This window comes from Scyliorhinus canicula, chromosome 23 (genome assembly GCF_902713615.1).
Source record: "Scyliorhinus canicula chromosome 23, sScyCan1.1, whole genome shotgun sequence".
NCBI classification, from domain to species: domain Eukaryota; kingdom Metazoa; phylum Chordata; class Chondrichthyes; order Carcharhiniformes; family Scyliorhinidae; genus Scyliorhinus; species Scyliorhinus canicula.
In genome coordinates this window covers 16,459,393-16,475,051 of record NC_052168.1, presented here as the reverse complement: position 1 = coordinate 16,475,051, position 15,659 = coordinate 16,459,393, and the positions used below count along the sequence as shown (strand labels likewise).

Below are 15,659 nucleotides of genomic sequence, written 5' to 3'. Positions count from 1 at the left end.
ACCGGGACCCCAGCGAGCTTAGAAAACACAAGCAGAACACGTGCACAAGGTTGGCCGGGCCCCCTCCACAGTGCTCGCACTTGTACCCCACGCCCGCAAAAAAATCGACTCACCCTGGACCGAGTCAGATGAGCCCTATACACTACTTTCAGCTGTATTAAGCTAAGCCTCGCACACGAGGGCTTGGAGTCCATGCCGCTGTGACTGAGCAGGGCAGGCTGTATAGCCTACATCGTGGAAACACGTTACTACAATAAATAAACATACTCAGGTTACAGGGTGCATCAAACCTGTCCAGAGACAATGGGCCAAATGGCCTCCTCCTGTAACCATTCCATTCCCATGGCAACAACATGGCATTGATACGAAACAATAGCACCATGGCAACACAGCGGGACAGGAGGTAAACAGGCTCAGGCTGTTGAGTGATTCAAAGCAACACATTATCCCTTGAGCCTACTTGAGGTAGGATGTGGGAGGTTGAGGGAAGGTATAGCAGCCGTGATGCCATGGCGATCACGGAGGGGGGGGGGGGGGGGGGGGGGGGGGGGGGGGGGGGGTGCGGGGAGCTGTTGAAGCAGCCAGTACTTAACTGTCCATCTGTTTTGCATGTAGATATTACTGAAATTCAGGAACACAACACGTTACGACCATCAAGAAGCAACATACAGAGCCAATGCATCATGGCAAAATAATTCCGTTTAATCAACCTCCTCCCCTCTATACGTGAGTGTATGGAACAGGATTTGGGCGGGATTCTCCGTCCTGGCAGCCAGCCAATGGGGTGTCCCAATGTGGGCACTCCCCCGACCATCGGGAATCCATGGGCATGAGTGCGCTGCTGGCGAAACGGAGGATTCGGCAGACAGAGAATAAGCCTGTTATCTTTACAATAAGGATATCAGGTCAGACCTCATGTGACAATTTGGGTCCTCTTGCTCTTGGCTTAGAAATGCGATGATGCCATCAATATATTGCTAAAACTTTGAATATATTCAAGAGGCGGCTAAATATCTTCGAGCGAATGGGATCAAAGATTATGAGGAGAAAGCAGGATTAGGCTATTGAGTTGGATGATTAGCCATGATCGTGATGAATGGCGGAGCAGGCTCGAAGGGCCAAAAGGCCTCATATCTTCTATGTTTCTATGTATGTATCTTTATCCATTGGCTGTCTACCGCAGTGGTGGCACTTAGAAGCACTTAGATCATTGTGCTGGGAACGCCGAACGTCTTTAAGAGATGATTGTCTATCACAAAGAATCCATACCATCGAGTCTGGTTATCATTCATCAATGCTTGATGTTCATTCCAGTTGGCATTCCCTTACGCTCCTCAGCAACTGGGCGCCATCATTCGCGCCCCATATTGCAACTCTTTCTTGTGTTTCCCAGGCAACCAGCAGGCGCTTGGGACTGGCTGTGGACTCTGGAGGATGGTTTGACCATTGGCCCTCCACTCTCCAAATGTCCAACAATTACTTCAACTGTGCCGAGGGGGTAAGGTGCCACAGGACAACCGATTTCTCTGGTGATGGACCCTGCTGAGGCTGCGGCAATGCATTCTGGGAAGTACTTGGCGAGGTGCGGGTAAAGGACCATCGTGGTAGCACATCGATCAAGTAAGGAAAAAAATGGAAGCCACCTAGCAACACTACAGAGAAACAAAGATAAACCGAGGCTTCAGAGTGCAACATGCCAATAACTTACCACAATAAGTAAATATACAGAGGCTACAGGAGGTATCTAGTCAATAAATGCCTGAAATGCAGAAATATACCATGTCTGCACTGTCCGTTATGTCGTCACAGTCTACAGCAAAAGATAACACTAGGGCCATAAGATATATAATTTAACACAAGGAATATCTGACGCTGTGGTACAGCACAGTGACACTACAGCCATCAGAGAACCTACTGAGCTTCTACAGTGCATCATGGAATCATAGAAGAATCGCAGAACCCCAACAGTGCAGGAGGACGCCATTTGGCCCATCGAGTCCACTCCGATCATCTGAAAGAGCACACCACTTAGTCCCCCCCCCCCCTTCCCTATCCCTGTAACCCCTCCCCCCTAACCCCACCTTTGGACACAAAGGGACAATTTAGCACGGCCAACCCACCTAACCCGCACATCTTTGGACTGTGGGGGAGGGGTGGGGGAACCGGAGCACCCGGAGGAAGCCCACGCAGACCCGGGGAGGACGTGCAGACTCCACACAGACAGTCACCCGAGGCCGGAATCGAAGCCAGGTCCCTGGCGCGGGGAGGCAGCCGTGCTAACCGCTGTGCTCCCGTGGCAGCACCTTCCTGTGATAATGGAAGTTATGAGGCTTGCCTGTGGAAAGGATCGATGCAGCAAAAAGAAATGATGGGCTCTGTCAGCACGCACATTACTACAGGCAGTAAAACACACTTAGGAGAGATATACGGTGTAACGCTGCAACACAGTAGTTGGTGAGTGTAGTTCCCAAGGCATCATGAGTGCATCATGCTTACGTTTTCCTACATTATTAAACATATGTAGCGGGTGAGCCATTGCTAATTGTTACGACAGGAAACAAATATGTTGAAGCTTTAAGCCACATCATGGTCAAGGAACAGGTTTGGGTACAATACATATACCAAGATAGGGGCTGCCTCACTGCAACACATTACTGTAGCAAAGGGCTATTCTGAGACAAAAAGGCAACACATTATGACAGTGCAGGGTCATACTGAAGCTCAAGCGAGCGTCATTACAAAACAATACTGCATCAAAGCTTACAGGGTTTCATTATGGGCTGGTTCTCCGGTCCCCCAGCCGCGTATTTCTCCGAAGCACGGCACCTGCTGGCGACGGGATTCCATCCTCGCGCGGATTGTTAATGGGATTTCCCAAGGAAGCCACTCCACGCTGCCGGGAATCCCGCGGATGGCAGTGCGCTACCAGCGGGAAAAGTGAATTGCAACGATCGGAGAATTCTGGCTACAGACTCATGGTATCAATGCAAGGTAAAGGAATAGAGTGTCTTAATATGGTGACCTATGGCAATACGGTCCTGCAATATAGGGTTAGATTGACAGACAATTACTACAATAAATGTCTACATTAAGGCTGCCACTTATTTGCAAAGGTGAACAAAGAATTGCATTTATTTTCACGATATTTCAAAGTGCTTTTGCAGTGAAAAGCGCACCGTCACTGTTTTACACTCAGAAAGTTCCCATTGGGAAGAACAGGCACGGCCTTGGGTTTAATGACTCAAAAGACAGCACTCCACGGTAGCACCGTGGTTAGCACTGTTGCTTCACAGCGGCAGGGTCCCGGGTTCGATTCCCGGCTCGGGTCACTGCCCGTGCGGAGTCTGCACATTCTCCCCCGTGCCTGCGTGACTTTCCTCCGGGTGCTCCGGTTTCCTCCCACAAGTCCTGAAACATGTGCTTTGAGGTGAATTGGACATTCTGAGTTCTCCCTCAATCATAGAATTTACAGTGCAGAAGGAGGCCACTCAGCCCATCGAGTCTGCACTGGCTCTTGGAAACAGCACCCTACCCAAGGTCAACACCTCCACCCTGTCCCCATAACCTTGTAACCCCACCCAACACTAAGGGCAATTTTGGACACTAAGGGCAATTTATCACGGCCAATCCACCTAACCTGCACATCTTTGGACTGTGGGAGGAAACCGGAGCACCCGGAGGAAACCCACGCACACACGGGGAGGATGTGCAGACTCTGCACAGACAGAGACCCAAGCCGGAATCGAACCTGGGACCCTGGAGCTGTGAAGCAATTGTGCTATCCACAGTGCTACCGTGCTGCCCGTGAACAGGTGAACAGGTGTCGGAGTGTGGCAACTTGGGGCTTTTCACAGTAAATTCATTGCAGTGTTAATGTAAGCCTACTTGTGGCAACAATAACAATTATTATTATTACATTGAAGTAGCAAGCGTAATTTGTTACAGAAATCTACCTGCTTAAGTTCAACTTCATATCCCTTTGCTGCTGATTTGGGAGAGAGTTGCCTTTATGGATATATTGAATGAGTCAGCAACTGCAGCTCCAGTGACAGGTTACTTTACAACTGTAAGTAAAATGGATGCGTTTTTATTTATTTTAAGCTGTTTGCAAATGTTTACCAATTTTGTAACTCCAATCGTAGGCTGCAAGAAGCTCAGTGACCGTTTACGGATGGAATGAACTGTAAATTTGGTCAGTAACCGTAACAATGCTGTAATCCTATTAAATCAAGTCTCGAATTACAGTATTGTACCAGATCAAATAGGTATCGTTAATTATGTATGTTACTGTACTTCAAAGTGTCAGCTTGGTTCAGTTTGTAACTCCCTCACTGCTCAGTCTGCAGGATACCGATTGACACTCCATTAGGGCTCGAGCACCCGTTTCGAGGCTGACATTTTCGCCGCTGAATGATTTTCAGTCAAGGCCGAAGCAAAAGCGCAGAAGAGCCTGAACTGTCCCCCGGCACTCGTGTGAGAACATAAGAACATAAGAACTAGGAGCAGGAGTAGGCCATCTGGCCCCTCGAGCCTGCTCCGCCATTCAATGAGATCATGGCTGATCTTTTGTGGACTCAGCTCCACTTTCCGGCCCGAACACCATAACCCTTAATGCCTTTAATCTTCAAAAAACTATCTATCTTTACCTTAAAAACATGTAATGAAGGAGCCTCAACTGCTTCACTGGGCAAGGAATTCCATAGATTCACAACCCTTTGGGTGAAGAAGTTCCTCCTAAACTCAGTCCTAAATCTACTTCCCCTTATTTTGAGGCTACGTCCCCTTGTTCTGCTTTCACCCGCCAGTGGAAACAACCTGCCCGCATCTATCCTGAGGAGAGGAGAGCAGGGAGGCAGCCTAACACACACAGGGCGGGGTTGTCCAGTGCCCTTGCCCCGAAACTGGGGATTCTTCCCCCCCCCCCGAGTTCAACGGACCTTTCAACAGTCCACCAGGTTTTCCATCCCCGCCCGCCATGTGGTCAGGCGGGGAGGTTACATTCACCCCACTCTGCTCACCACATGCAAGTTTTCAGGCCAGGCATGACCAAGGACATGGACAGACTTGTAGAATGGGTGTGTTGTTGGCACGCTGACTTCAAGGCGGAAAAGCTTCAGGTCCTAAACTTTGGAAGAATAAGGGACCTTTTTTTTGGAAAACAACTATCGCGCTTTATTTAGACCATCTTTTTTAACACTTAATCGTTGATGGGATGTGAGCTTTGTTGGCCAGGCCAGCATTTATTACCCACCCCTAACTGGAGGACACCCCTAACGGGCAGCACGGTAGCATAGTGGTTAGCACAATTGCTTCACAGCTCCAGGGTCCCAGGTTCGATTCCGGCTTGGGTCGCTGTCTGTGCGGAGTCTGCACATCCTCCCCGTGTGTGCGTGGGTTTCCTCCGGGTGCTCCGGTTTCCTCCCACAGTCCAAAGATATGCAGGTTAGGTGGATTGGCCATGATAAATTGCCCTTAGCGTCCAAAATTGCCCTTCGTGTTGGGTGGGGTTACTGGGTTATGGGGATAGGGTGGAGGTGTTGACCTTGGGTAGGGAGCTCTTTCCAAGAGCCGGTGCAGACTCGATGGGCCGAATGGCCTCCTTCTGCACCGTAAATTCTATGAAAACTCTATGACTGTGGACAGGTTTGATTTCTATGATAGGAAGGCTGAGGGGAGACCTGAGCGAGGGGTACAAGATTATGAGGGATATAGATAGGGTAGATAGGAAGGTACTTTTCCCCTTAGTAGAGGGGTCAATAACCAGGGAGTATAGGTTTACGGCAAGGGGTAGGAGGGAATTTGACGACAAACGTCTCCACCCAGAGGGTGTTGGGAATCTGGGACTCACTGGCTGAAAGGGCGGTGGAGGCAGGAATCCTCACAACATGTAAGAGACGGTGGGATGAGGGCCTGAAACGCTGTAGCATATAAGGCTATGGACCAAGTGCTGGAAAACGGGATTAGAATAGATCGATGCTTGATGTCCAGCAGAGACGTGATGGGCCAAAGGGCCTCTTTCTGTGCTGTAAAACTCTATGGGCGCAATCGAATGGCCTCGCTGCACCCGACTCGATGACCCGACGAGGCCGGTAAATCTCGTGAGAGGCTTCGCGCAGGACTTGCGACACTGGAAATATCTCGCAAGATCTGTGAGATGTTGCGATCTGGATCTCTCCCAGTGATTAACATATTTAAGTGATCCATTAGGCTCATTTAAATATGTCAGTGCCCGGTTCTCCCGTGGCCCAGGAATAAACGCCCGCGCCTGGGGGACCTCGCCTGGGCGCTGTTTAGCACCAGTCCACATAAACATGGACCAGGCGTAACGGTACCGGGGGGGGGGGGGGGTCTCCCAGGCCATTGGAGGCAACCCTGTGACCATAAGACCATAAGACATAGGAGCAGAATTAGGCCACTCAGCCCATCGAGTCTGCTCCACCATTCAATCATGGCTGATATTTTTCTCATCTCCATTCTCCTGCCTCCTCCCCATAACCCCTGATCCCCTTATTGATCAAGAATCTATCAGTCTCTGTCTTAAAGACACTCAGTGATTTGGCCGCCACAGCCTTCTGCAGCAAAGAGTTCCACAGATTCACCACCCTCTGGCTGAAGAAATTCCTCCTCATCTCTGTTTTAAAAGATCGTCCCTTTAGTCTGAGATGGTGTCCTCTGGTTCTAGTTTTTCCTATAAGTGGAAACATCCTCTCCACGTCCACTCTATCCAGGCCTCGCAGTATCTTGTACGTTTCAATAATACCCCTCTCATCCTTCTAAAGGAGTACAGACCCAGAGTCATCAAACGTTCCTCACACACCAAGTTCTTCATTCCAGTCAAACGTTCCTCATACGACAAGTTCTTCATTCCAGGTCGGGGAATGGGCAGGGTTGCACCCTGGCACTCTCGCTAGCACCAGGGAACCTTGGCACTGCCTGCCTGGTACTTGGCACTGCCGCCTGGGCACCCAGGTGCTGCCGCCCTGCCAGGGTGCCTGGGCGGCACTGCCAGGCTGGTAGGGGCACTGCCCGGATGATTGGCTGGCATTGCCAAGGTGCCCGGGTGCCAGGTTGCTCGTGCCAGCGATCGGGTCTGGGGTGCCCTTCCCTTAAGAGGTGGGGTAAGGGGGACACACGAGGACCCCCAAAGGGGTAGGTTGGGGGGGTCCAGAGACCATGGTGGGGTGCAGGAGGGGAGTCGAGAGATTGGGATGGCATTTTAAACATGGCGCCCTGACCTCTTCCTGCACCGACGAGGAAATGAGGTAAGTGCGGGCTTGGCAGTGCGTTCCCGAGTAAGGCCCCGTTTGATAGCGAGCTCATTCTTGGAGCTGCAGGAACCGGGAAAGACTCAGCGATACGCATCCAAAACGGGACTCTGCTTTTTGCGCCTTAAATCGGGCCCTACGACTCTGATATAAATCGGGATTTAGAAGCACTGGAAAAAAGTTACAGAATTTTACCAGAGCTGGGAATGTATGGCTATCAGAAAGGAGTGATCAGGAACAGAAAAGAGAACATAAGAACATAAGAACTAGGAGCAGGAGTAGGCCATCTGGCCCCTCGAGCCTGCTCCGCCATTCAATTAGATCATGGCTGATCTTTTGTGGACTCAGCTCCACTTTCCGGCCCGAACACCATAACCCTTAATCCCTTTATTCTTCAGAAAACTATCTATCTTTACCTTAAAAACATGTAATGAAGGAGCCTCAACTGCTTCACTGGGCAAGGAATTCCATAGATTCAGAACCCTTTGGGTGAAGAAGTTCCTCCTAAACTCAGTCCTAAATCTACTTCCCCTTATTTTGAGGCTATGCCCCCTAGTTCTGCTGTCACCCGCCAGTGGAAACAACCTGCCCGCATCTATCCTATCTATTCCCTTCATAATTTTAAATGTTTCTATAAGATCTCCCCTCATCCTTCTAAATTCCAACGAGTACAGTCCCAGTCTACTCAACCTCTCCTCATAATCCAACCCCTTCAGCTCTGGGATTAACCTAGTGAATCTCCTCTGCACACCCTCCAGCGCCAGTACGTCCTTTCTCAAGTAAGGAGACCAAAACTGAACACAATACTCCAGGTGTGGCCGCACTACCACCTTATACAATTGCAACATAACCTCCCTAGTCTTAAAGAAGATTGAGGGGTGATCCACAAGACATCTTCGAGATTATTAAAGTGTTTGATGGAGTCACCATGGACCAGAAACAGTCCGTAAATGCGAGGTGATTTCTAATAAATCCAATAGGGATTTCAGTAGAAACTTCTTTACCCAGAGAGCATTTGAAATGAATGAAATGAAAATTGCTTATTGTCACGAGTAGGCTTCAATGAAGTTACTGTGAAAAGCCCCTAGTCGCCACATTCCGGCGCCTGTCCGGGGAGGCTGGTACGGGAATCGAACCGTGCTGCTGGCCTGCTTGGTCTGCTTTAAAAGCCAGCGATTTAGCCGAGTGAGCTAAACCAGCCCCTGTCCATTTATAATATGGAATGTAATACCAGGCGGAGTAGGTGAACCATAGGTGATTTTTAACAGGAGGTTAGATAAGTACACGTGAGAGAGGAATAGAAGGATATGTGGGTGAAAAAGGTTAGCTGAAAATGGTGTGAAGAGGCTTAAGTGGAGAATGAACAGCAGCTCGACCTTCTGCCTGTTTCGCTATGTCTGTTTCTATGCCGTAAATGTTACATAATCATTGCAACACACTGGGTTTATAGGGTGCACCATTGAAACACGTCGTTCCTCCTCCTACAGATCCCACACCCTAAGGGGGTGCAGGCGGCCATGGCCTTCCATTGGATTGTTCCACAATGACGCTTGGCCAATGGGTTTGCTGTTGCATTCTGTAGTGCGTCAGGAAACCCTCCTACTCTTACCGCCTTGCCTTTTCAGGCGCATTGGGAGGATTGACAGGCCGATGATAGACCTGTTTGGCCACGTCGTGAACACACAAGACCAACGCGTTACTGTGATAAAATATGGGCTGCTTTGTGGCAACTCATTACTACGACGCCAGATCAATGTAAGCTTATAAGGTACACCATATGGTAAAATGTTAATAAATTTGCCAAAACTATACGGCAGAACAGGCAAACATGCAGCGGGCTATTGTGGGAGAGGCGTAAGTGGGTGCTGTGTTAATAAGATGCACTTGTTTAAAAGCCTGGATTTAGCCTGCAATTTGGAAGCTAATTGCTGAAAAGCATGTTTTAAATGTGGCCAGAGATGCAAAAACAGAGCCCTCCATGTTAAAGCTCTCCAGCACTGATTTGGAGCAATTTTACTGAAGCCGAATATTTACCTTTCCTATATCAGGATGGCTCAAGGGCTGAAGGAGAGGGTCACATATTCTCAGAAGGCCCTGCGAGAGGAAGGACAAGGTCCTCCTAAAAGCAATGGAGACCACAGAGGCAACTGTTGTGTCTAACGTAGGGAGAGAACGCCAAGGAGGCCACAGCCGGTAGCACAGCCCCCAGGACATGCTGCACCTGCTGCGCACAATGCAAAGACTTGACAGGAGTGGTCAAGGTAAGAACCGCCGCCCCCCCCCCCCCCCCCCCCCCCCCCCCCACATCGTACGAATACACTTCTCAAGTCGCCATCCTCAGCATCACAAGCTCAACACACCACATCCACCAGCTAACTATACACTGACATTCACACAGCCCACACGTATTGCATCCTTCACAGGCTCCGCTCGTACCTCGGATACATCTCACAGCTCTACATCCACGTGAAGTATCACCCACACACATAAACACATCTGCCAATACATTCATTCACAATCAGCACTCTTTCTCTTCCAGGACAAGGCAGGGCCTAACAGCCGGCAACAGAAGCTGAACAGGGGCAGTGAAGCCTGAATTCATGTGATTCCTCCCCTTGAGAAGGAGGTGACTGAGGAGGAGAGCGACAGATGCCGTGGCCACGGGCAGGGGGTATGTGGCCACTCCATCAACCACAGATAACCACAACTATCCTGGGCCCAAATCCCCAAAATCTATCTACTCAGTATCTATGGGTTCATTACTAATGATGCGCGGCCTAGTAGCTCCATGGGCTGCATCCTAATCCTTCTAGTTTTCTCATTGCAGACTCTGAACAACAAGATCCCTCTTGCACCCCGCCATCCACTGTCAGGTCACCTTGCCCCCCCACATCTCTCCAAAGGAAGAGAAGGAAGGAGAGAGCGAGGAAGAAGGCATTGGATCACTGGCAGCAGTGCAGGAGTCTGCCAGCATGTGTAATTTTGAGGCCAGGTTGGAACACAGATCTCTATCCCATAACCTTCTCCAATGACCTCTCCACTGTGTCTCCAACTAAATATTGGGACGATAGGTGTCACTGTCTTTCGTTATCCAATACCATCCTTTACTGATGTTTCTGAAACACCCTGATACACTTGGCCCACAAGCAGTGCTGTAAAGACATTTACCTTATAGCTCAAGCCCTTCTATCCTCAAGAGTTAGTTTTTTTGAAGACAAGGGCAATGAGAGAAGATTTTAAGCGGAAAATGCACAGTACCTGGGGAGAGAGAATCATTAACACTAAGAATGAACAGGAGGGGAGAGTGGGCGCTCAGCCGCTTAGTGGGAATAGGGTCAGGGCATCGGGAGTTGGGTTTTGTGCAGGGAGGATCCTTCGATGAAGTTTGGCTCAGAGGTCTACGGGAAGGGAGCAGTGCAGTTTACTGGACGGTCTCTATCTTGGTGACAAATAAAGTCCCTGAGCTCCTTGCTCTTGTAGTTGGGGTAGGGTGGGGGAGGCAGGGGAGGAGGGTGTGATGATACGCACAAGGCAAGTTTGTACATAATGTTATGCATGACCTCCGACCACCAGGTGGCAGGGTAAACCCACCACGGGACCCTGCGGCTGGGCAGTTGGGAGTAGGTCGTGCTGAAGGATAGACAGAATTTTCATTAGCTCTAAAATAGTTAATTAGTGTTAGTAGTTTAATGTTTTATTTATCGCAGTTATCTTACCACGCAATTGTTCCATTATAAATTATTTAAACTAGATGTTCTGTAGTTCATCATTCATTTCGGCCAGTCTCCAGAACATGACAAGGGGGGGTCTTAAGAAGTGGAGAGAAGAGGTCGGGGGTCATATTTGCATCTTAGGATGGTCCAAAAATAGTGAGCAATTTTGACAAATGGGTGGATAACCTATTAGTGCTTATGTAGTCCAGCCAGTTGTGGCAATGATTAGCTAAGCCTGTTATCCACCATAGGCATTCGGGTCTATCAGCAAGAAGCTGCAGAGTGTGGTGAACTCAGCCTAACACATCACACAAGCTTGCCACACTCCCATTGATTCAGTCTACACCTCCCGCTGCCTCAGGAAGGCAGACAGCATTATCAGAGACCCCTCCCACCCAGGCTTTGCCTTCTTCCAGACGCTTCCATCGGGCAGATGATACAGAAGTCTGAAGACCCGCACGTCCAGACAGAGGAACAGCTTCTTCCCCACAGCTACCAGACTCCTCAACGACTCCCCCTCGGACTGATCTGTTCCCTGTAAGAACATTATTCACGACGCCCTATGCTGCTCTTGCTCATGTATTTGCTTTGTTTGGCCCCTTGTTCCGCACTGTAACCAATCACTGTTTGTAACATTTCTCAATGTATTCTGTCGATTGTTCTTTTTTGTCTTCTATGTACGTACTGTGTACGTTCCCTTAGCTGCAGAAAAATACTTTCACTGTACTTCGGTACATATGACAATGAATCAAATCAAATCAAATCAGTCTGTATTGCGAGGGCTGGAGATGATGGGCATTCTGTGGAGATGGCTGGGGGGAGAGAGACAAATAGTTTTAATGGTGGAGAAAAGAGTGTGATTGAGCAGGTAGATAACTGCAGGGCTAGAGCCAAAGAATAAAGAACTGAGAAGTGTAATGATGAGTGACAGCAGGGACACTTCTTTTCCGTGGATGGATATAGAAAGTACATACTGCTGTAACCTTTCCAAGACTCACGGCTTCCTGTGAGTCTAGTGGAGTAGGAGCTTCCTCGATAGGGGGCTCCCTCACCAGCAGGGGAGCAAATTAAAAACCCCAGGCCGAGTATGGGCTGTATCCCTTCCAGAATCAGTGTACTTCAAATCTTCATTCTACACCGGGACAGCACGGTAGCAATGTGGATAGCACAATTGCTGCACAGCTCCAGGGTCCCAGGTTCGATTCCGGCTTGGGTCACTGTCTGTGCGGAGTCTGCACATCCTCCCCGTGTGTGCGTGGGTTTCCTCCGGGTGCTCCGGTTTCCTCCCACAGTCCAAAGATGTGCAGGTTAGGTGGATTGGCCGTGATATATTGTCCTTAGTGTCCAAAATTGCCCTTAGTGTTGGGTGGGGTTACTGGGTTACGGGGATAGGGTGGAGGTGTTGACCTTGGGTAGGGTGCTCTTCTTTCCAGGAGCCGGTGCAGACTCGATGGGCCGAATGGCCTCCTTCTGCACTGTAAATTCTATGAAAAAAATAAACCTTTGTCTCCTTACGCTCCTGTTGGGTCACTTCCTCGAACTCAACACGTACTCAGGCTGTAGAGGCGCATCATTACAACAGTGTAATGGGCAGCACGGTAGCACAAGTGGATAGCACTGTGGCTTCACGGCGCCAGGGTCGCAGGTTCGATTCCCCACTGGGTCACTGTCTGTGCGGAGTCTGGACGTTCTGCCTGTGTCTGCGTGGGTTTCCTCCGGGTGCTCCGGTTTCCTCCCACAGTCCAAAGACGTGCAGGTTAGGTGGATTGGCCATGCTAAATTGTGCTTAGTGACCAAAAAGATTGGGAGATGTTGTTGGGTTACAGAGATAGGGTGGAAATGACGGCTTAAGTGGGTTGGTGAAATCTGAATTCAATAAAAATCTGGAATTAGACAGCACGGTAGCATTGTGGATAGCACAATCGCTTCACAGCTCCAGGGTCCCAGGCTCGATTCCGGCTTGGGTCACTGTCTGTGCGGAGTCTGCACATCCTCCCTGTGTGTGAGTGGGTTTCCTCTGGGTGCTCCGGTTTCCTCCCACAGTCCAAAGATGTGCAGGTTAGGTGGATTGGCCATGCTAAATTGCCCTTAGTGTCCAAAATTGCTCTTAGTGTTGGGTGGGGTTACTGGGTTATGGGGATAGGGTGTAGGTGTTGACCTTGGGTAGGGTGCTCTTTCCATGATAATCTATGATAATGGTGACTATGAAACTATGCTTCTGAATCTGAAGGTTGTGGGTTCAGCTCCCACTCTGGAGACTTGAGCACCAAGATCTAGGCTGATACTCATTGCAGTACAGAAGGAATGCTGCACTATGAGAGGTGCCATCTTTCGGATGCAATGTTAGGCCCCAGGCCTGGCGCTCTCCCAGCTGAAAGCCAAAATTCCCGTGGTACTGTTTCGACGTAGAGCAGTTGAGTATCCTGACCCATCGGTCCCTCAACCACATCACAATAACAGATTATGTGGTTGGGACCAGATTGCTGTTTACAGAAGTTTGGGATATGTGAATGACTTGCATTTCCCTGCCCACGTTGCTGGAGTGAGTACTGGTTGCAAAGCCTATTGGGAATTTCTGATGTCACCACAGGTGCCAAACAGACGTAAATCCTTCTTTTTTCTTTCCAAATAATGAGGCTTTAGAGTGCATCATGGTAACACATTCCTACACATTTGGAATATATTAAAGCTATAGCGATATATTGTCTTGGGGCCCAGTTGGAAAGTGGAGTTAAGACCACAATCAGGTGAACCGTGACATTATCGAATGGCAGAGCAGGCTTGATGGGAATTATGGCCAACTCCTGCTTCCATTTCCTACGACCGTACGAGCTCAAATCATTACTATGATAAGTAAACACTTTGATGCTACGGGGTGCCTCACATAGAATCCCTACATAGAATTCTTACAGTGCAGAAGGAGGCCATTTGGCCCATCAAGTCTGCACCGACCCTTCAAATGAGCACTCTATCAATTTACACTCCCCCGTTCACCCTCCCTATCCCCGTAACCCAGAACCTAACCGGCACATCCCTGGTCATTAAGGGGCAATTTATCATGGCCAATCCACTTAACCTGCACACCTTTGGACTGTGGGAGGAAACCGGAGCACCCGGAGGAAACCCATGCAGACATGGGGAGAACGTGCAGACTCCGCACAGGCAGAAGCCAGAATCGAACCCAGGTCCCCAACGCTGTGAGGCAGTGCATGACTATAATCGTCATGCATGCAGAAGGGAACAGAAAAGCCAAACTGGCTGGAAAAGACTTCGCCTTTTGTGATGAACGGTATTTACCTTTGATTACCGACCTCGCTCTCACGTCGTAATTGAGTGTGCCTCAATTTAATATACAGAGAACAGGACAGCATTCGAGAGAAGTGTGCTCGCCACATGGAGCCTTATCCTATATACTGTTTCCTGGGGGCGTAACCAGAGGCGGAGTCCCCCAGAGTTCCAAGCCTCTTAAAGGACAAGGTATTAAAGGTAAATAGCGTTCATCACACCTTTTAACTGTGGAGTGGCAGAGATTGAACTGTAAGCTCCTTTGCAACAAAAGGTCATTAGCCTGAGATGTTAACTGTTTGTCTCTCCTCAGGTCGTGCCTGATTAGATGAGTACCACCTGCATTTAGTATCACATCCTGAGGCTCCAGGGTGCATTGTGGCGACAGATTACTGCAATGTTCAGGCCGACAGAGGCTATATAATTCATCATACCAGTACATTAATGACCCACAGGACTCTAAAGTTCAGAATTGCAACATACATTCAGAATGAGCAAAATAAATCAGTAACATGGAACAATACTGAGGATCTATGTGCATTATGGAAATACATTATTCCATTTGTAAGCAGAGTCTAAGGGAATGCATTGTGGCAATGCACAGCTGTGGTAAGTAAAGAAAGGCATGTGATTGGCTGAATCATGGTGACATATTTGTAACGTGTAAATAGAAACATAGGCCATTCGGCCCTTTGAGCCTGCACCACCCATTCAATATAATCATGGCTGATCATGCAAATTCAGTATCCCACTCCCGGATTCTCTCCAAACCCCTTGATCCCTTTAGCCACAAGGGCCGCGTCCAGCTCCCTCTTGAATATACCCAACAAACTAACCCCAACAACGTTCTGTGGTAGAGAATTCCACAACTCTCTGAGAGAAGAAGTTCTTCCTCATCTCAGTCCTGAATGGCTGACCCCTTATTCTGAGGCTGTGACCCCCGAGTTCTGGATGTCCCCAACATCGGGAACATTCTTCCCGCATCTCGCCTGTCCAGGCCCATCAGGATTTTATATATTTCAATGAGGTCCCCTCTCATTCTTCTAAACTCCAGTGAGTATAAGCCCAGTCCATCCCGCCTTTCTTCATATGCCAGTCCTGCCATCCCGGGAATTAGCCTGGTGAACCTTCGCTGGACACCCTCAATCGCAAGAATGTCCTTCGGAAAAATACGTGGCTTCACATTGCTCTGATGAGACAGCACATTGAAGATATCGGCTTCGTTACTCATGACTATAACCAGTAGCCATACAGAGACTCCGAAGTGCATCACGGAAACTCATTGTTACAAAATGTTAGCTTGCCATGGCAAGAGGAACAGATATTACAAAATTCAGTTGACACATTGAGACTTTGGTGCGTATCACGTCATCACAAATCGGTTAAATATACCGCG

At 49.0% G+C, this 15,659-nt stretch overlaps 1 protein-coding gene and 1 long non-coding RNA gene across 2 annotated transcripts in view; one reads left to right on the top strand and one right to left on the bottom strand.

The window, feature by feature from the left end:
• LOC119956525 (glutamate receptor ionotropic, NMDA 2B-like) overlaps window positions 1–15,659 on the bottom strand; it is a 579,238-nt gene that overhangs the window by 201,480 nt on the left and 362,099 nt on the right. The window lies entirely within an intron of this gene.
• On the top strand, window positions 423–14,786 carry LOC119956526. The gene is made up of 3 exons (XR_005458645.1): window positions 423–465; window positions 3,946–4,066; window positions 14,577–14,786. It is a non-coding gene; the product is annotated as an uncharacterized LOC119956526 (long non-coding RNA).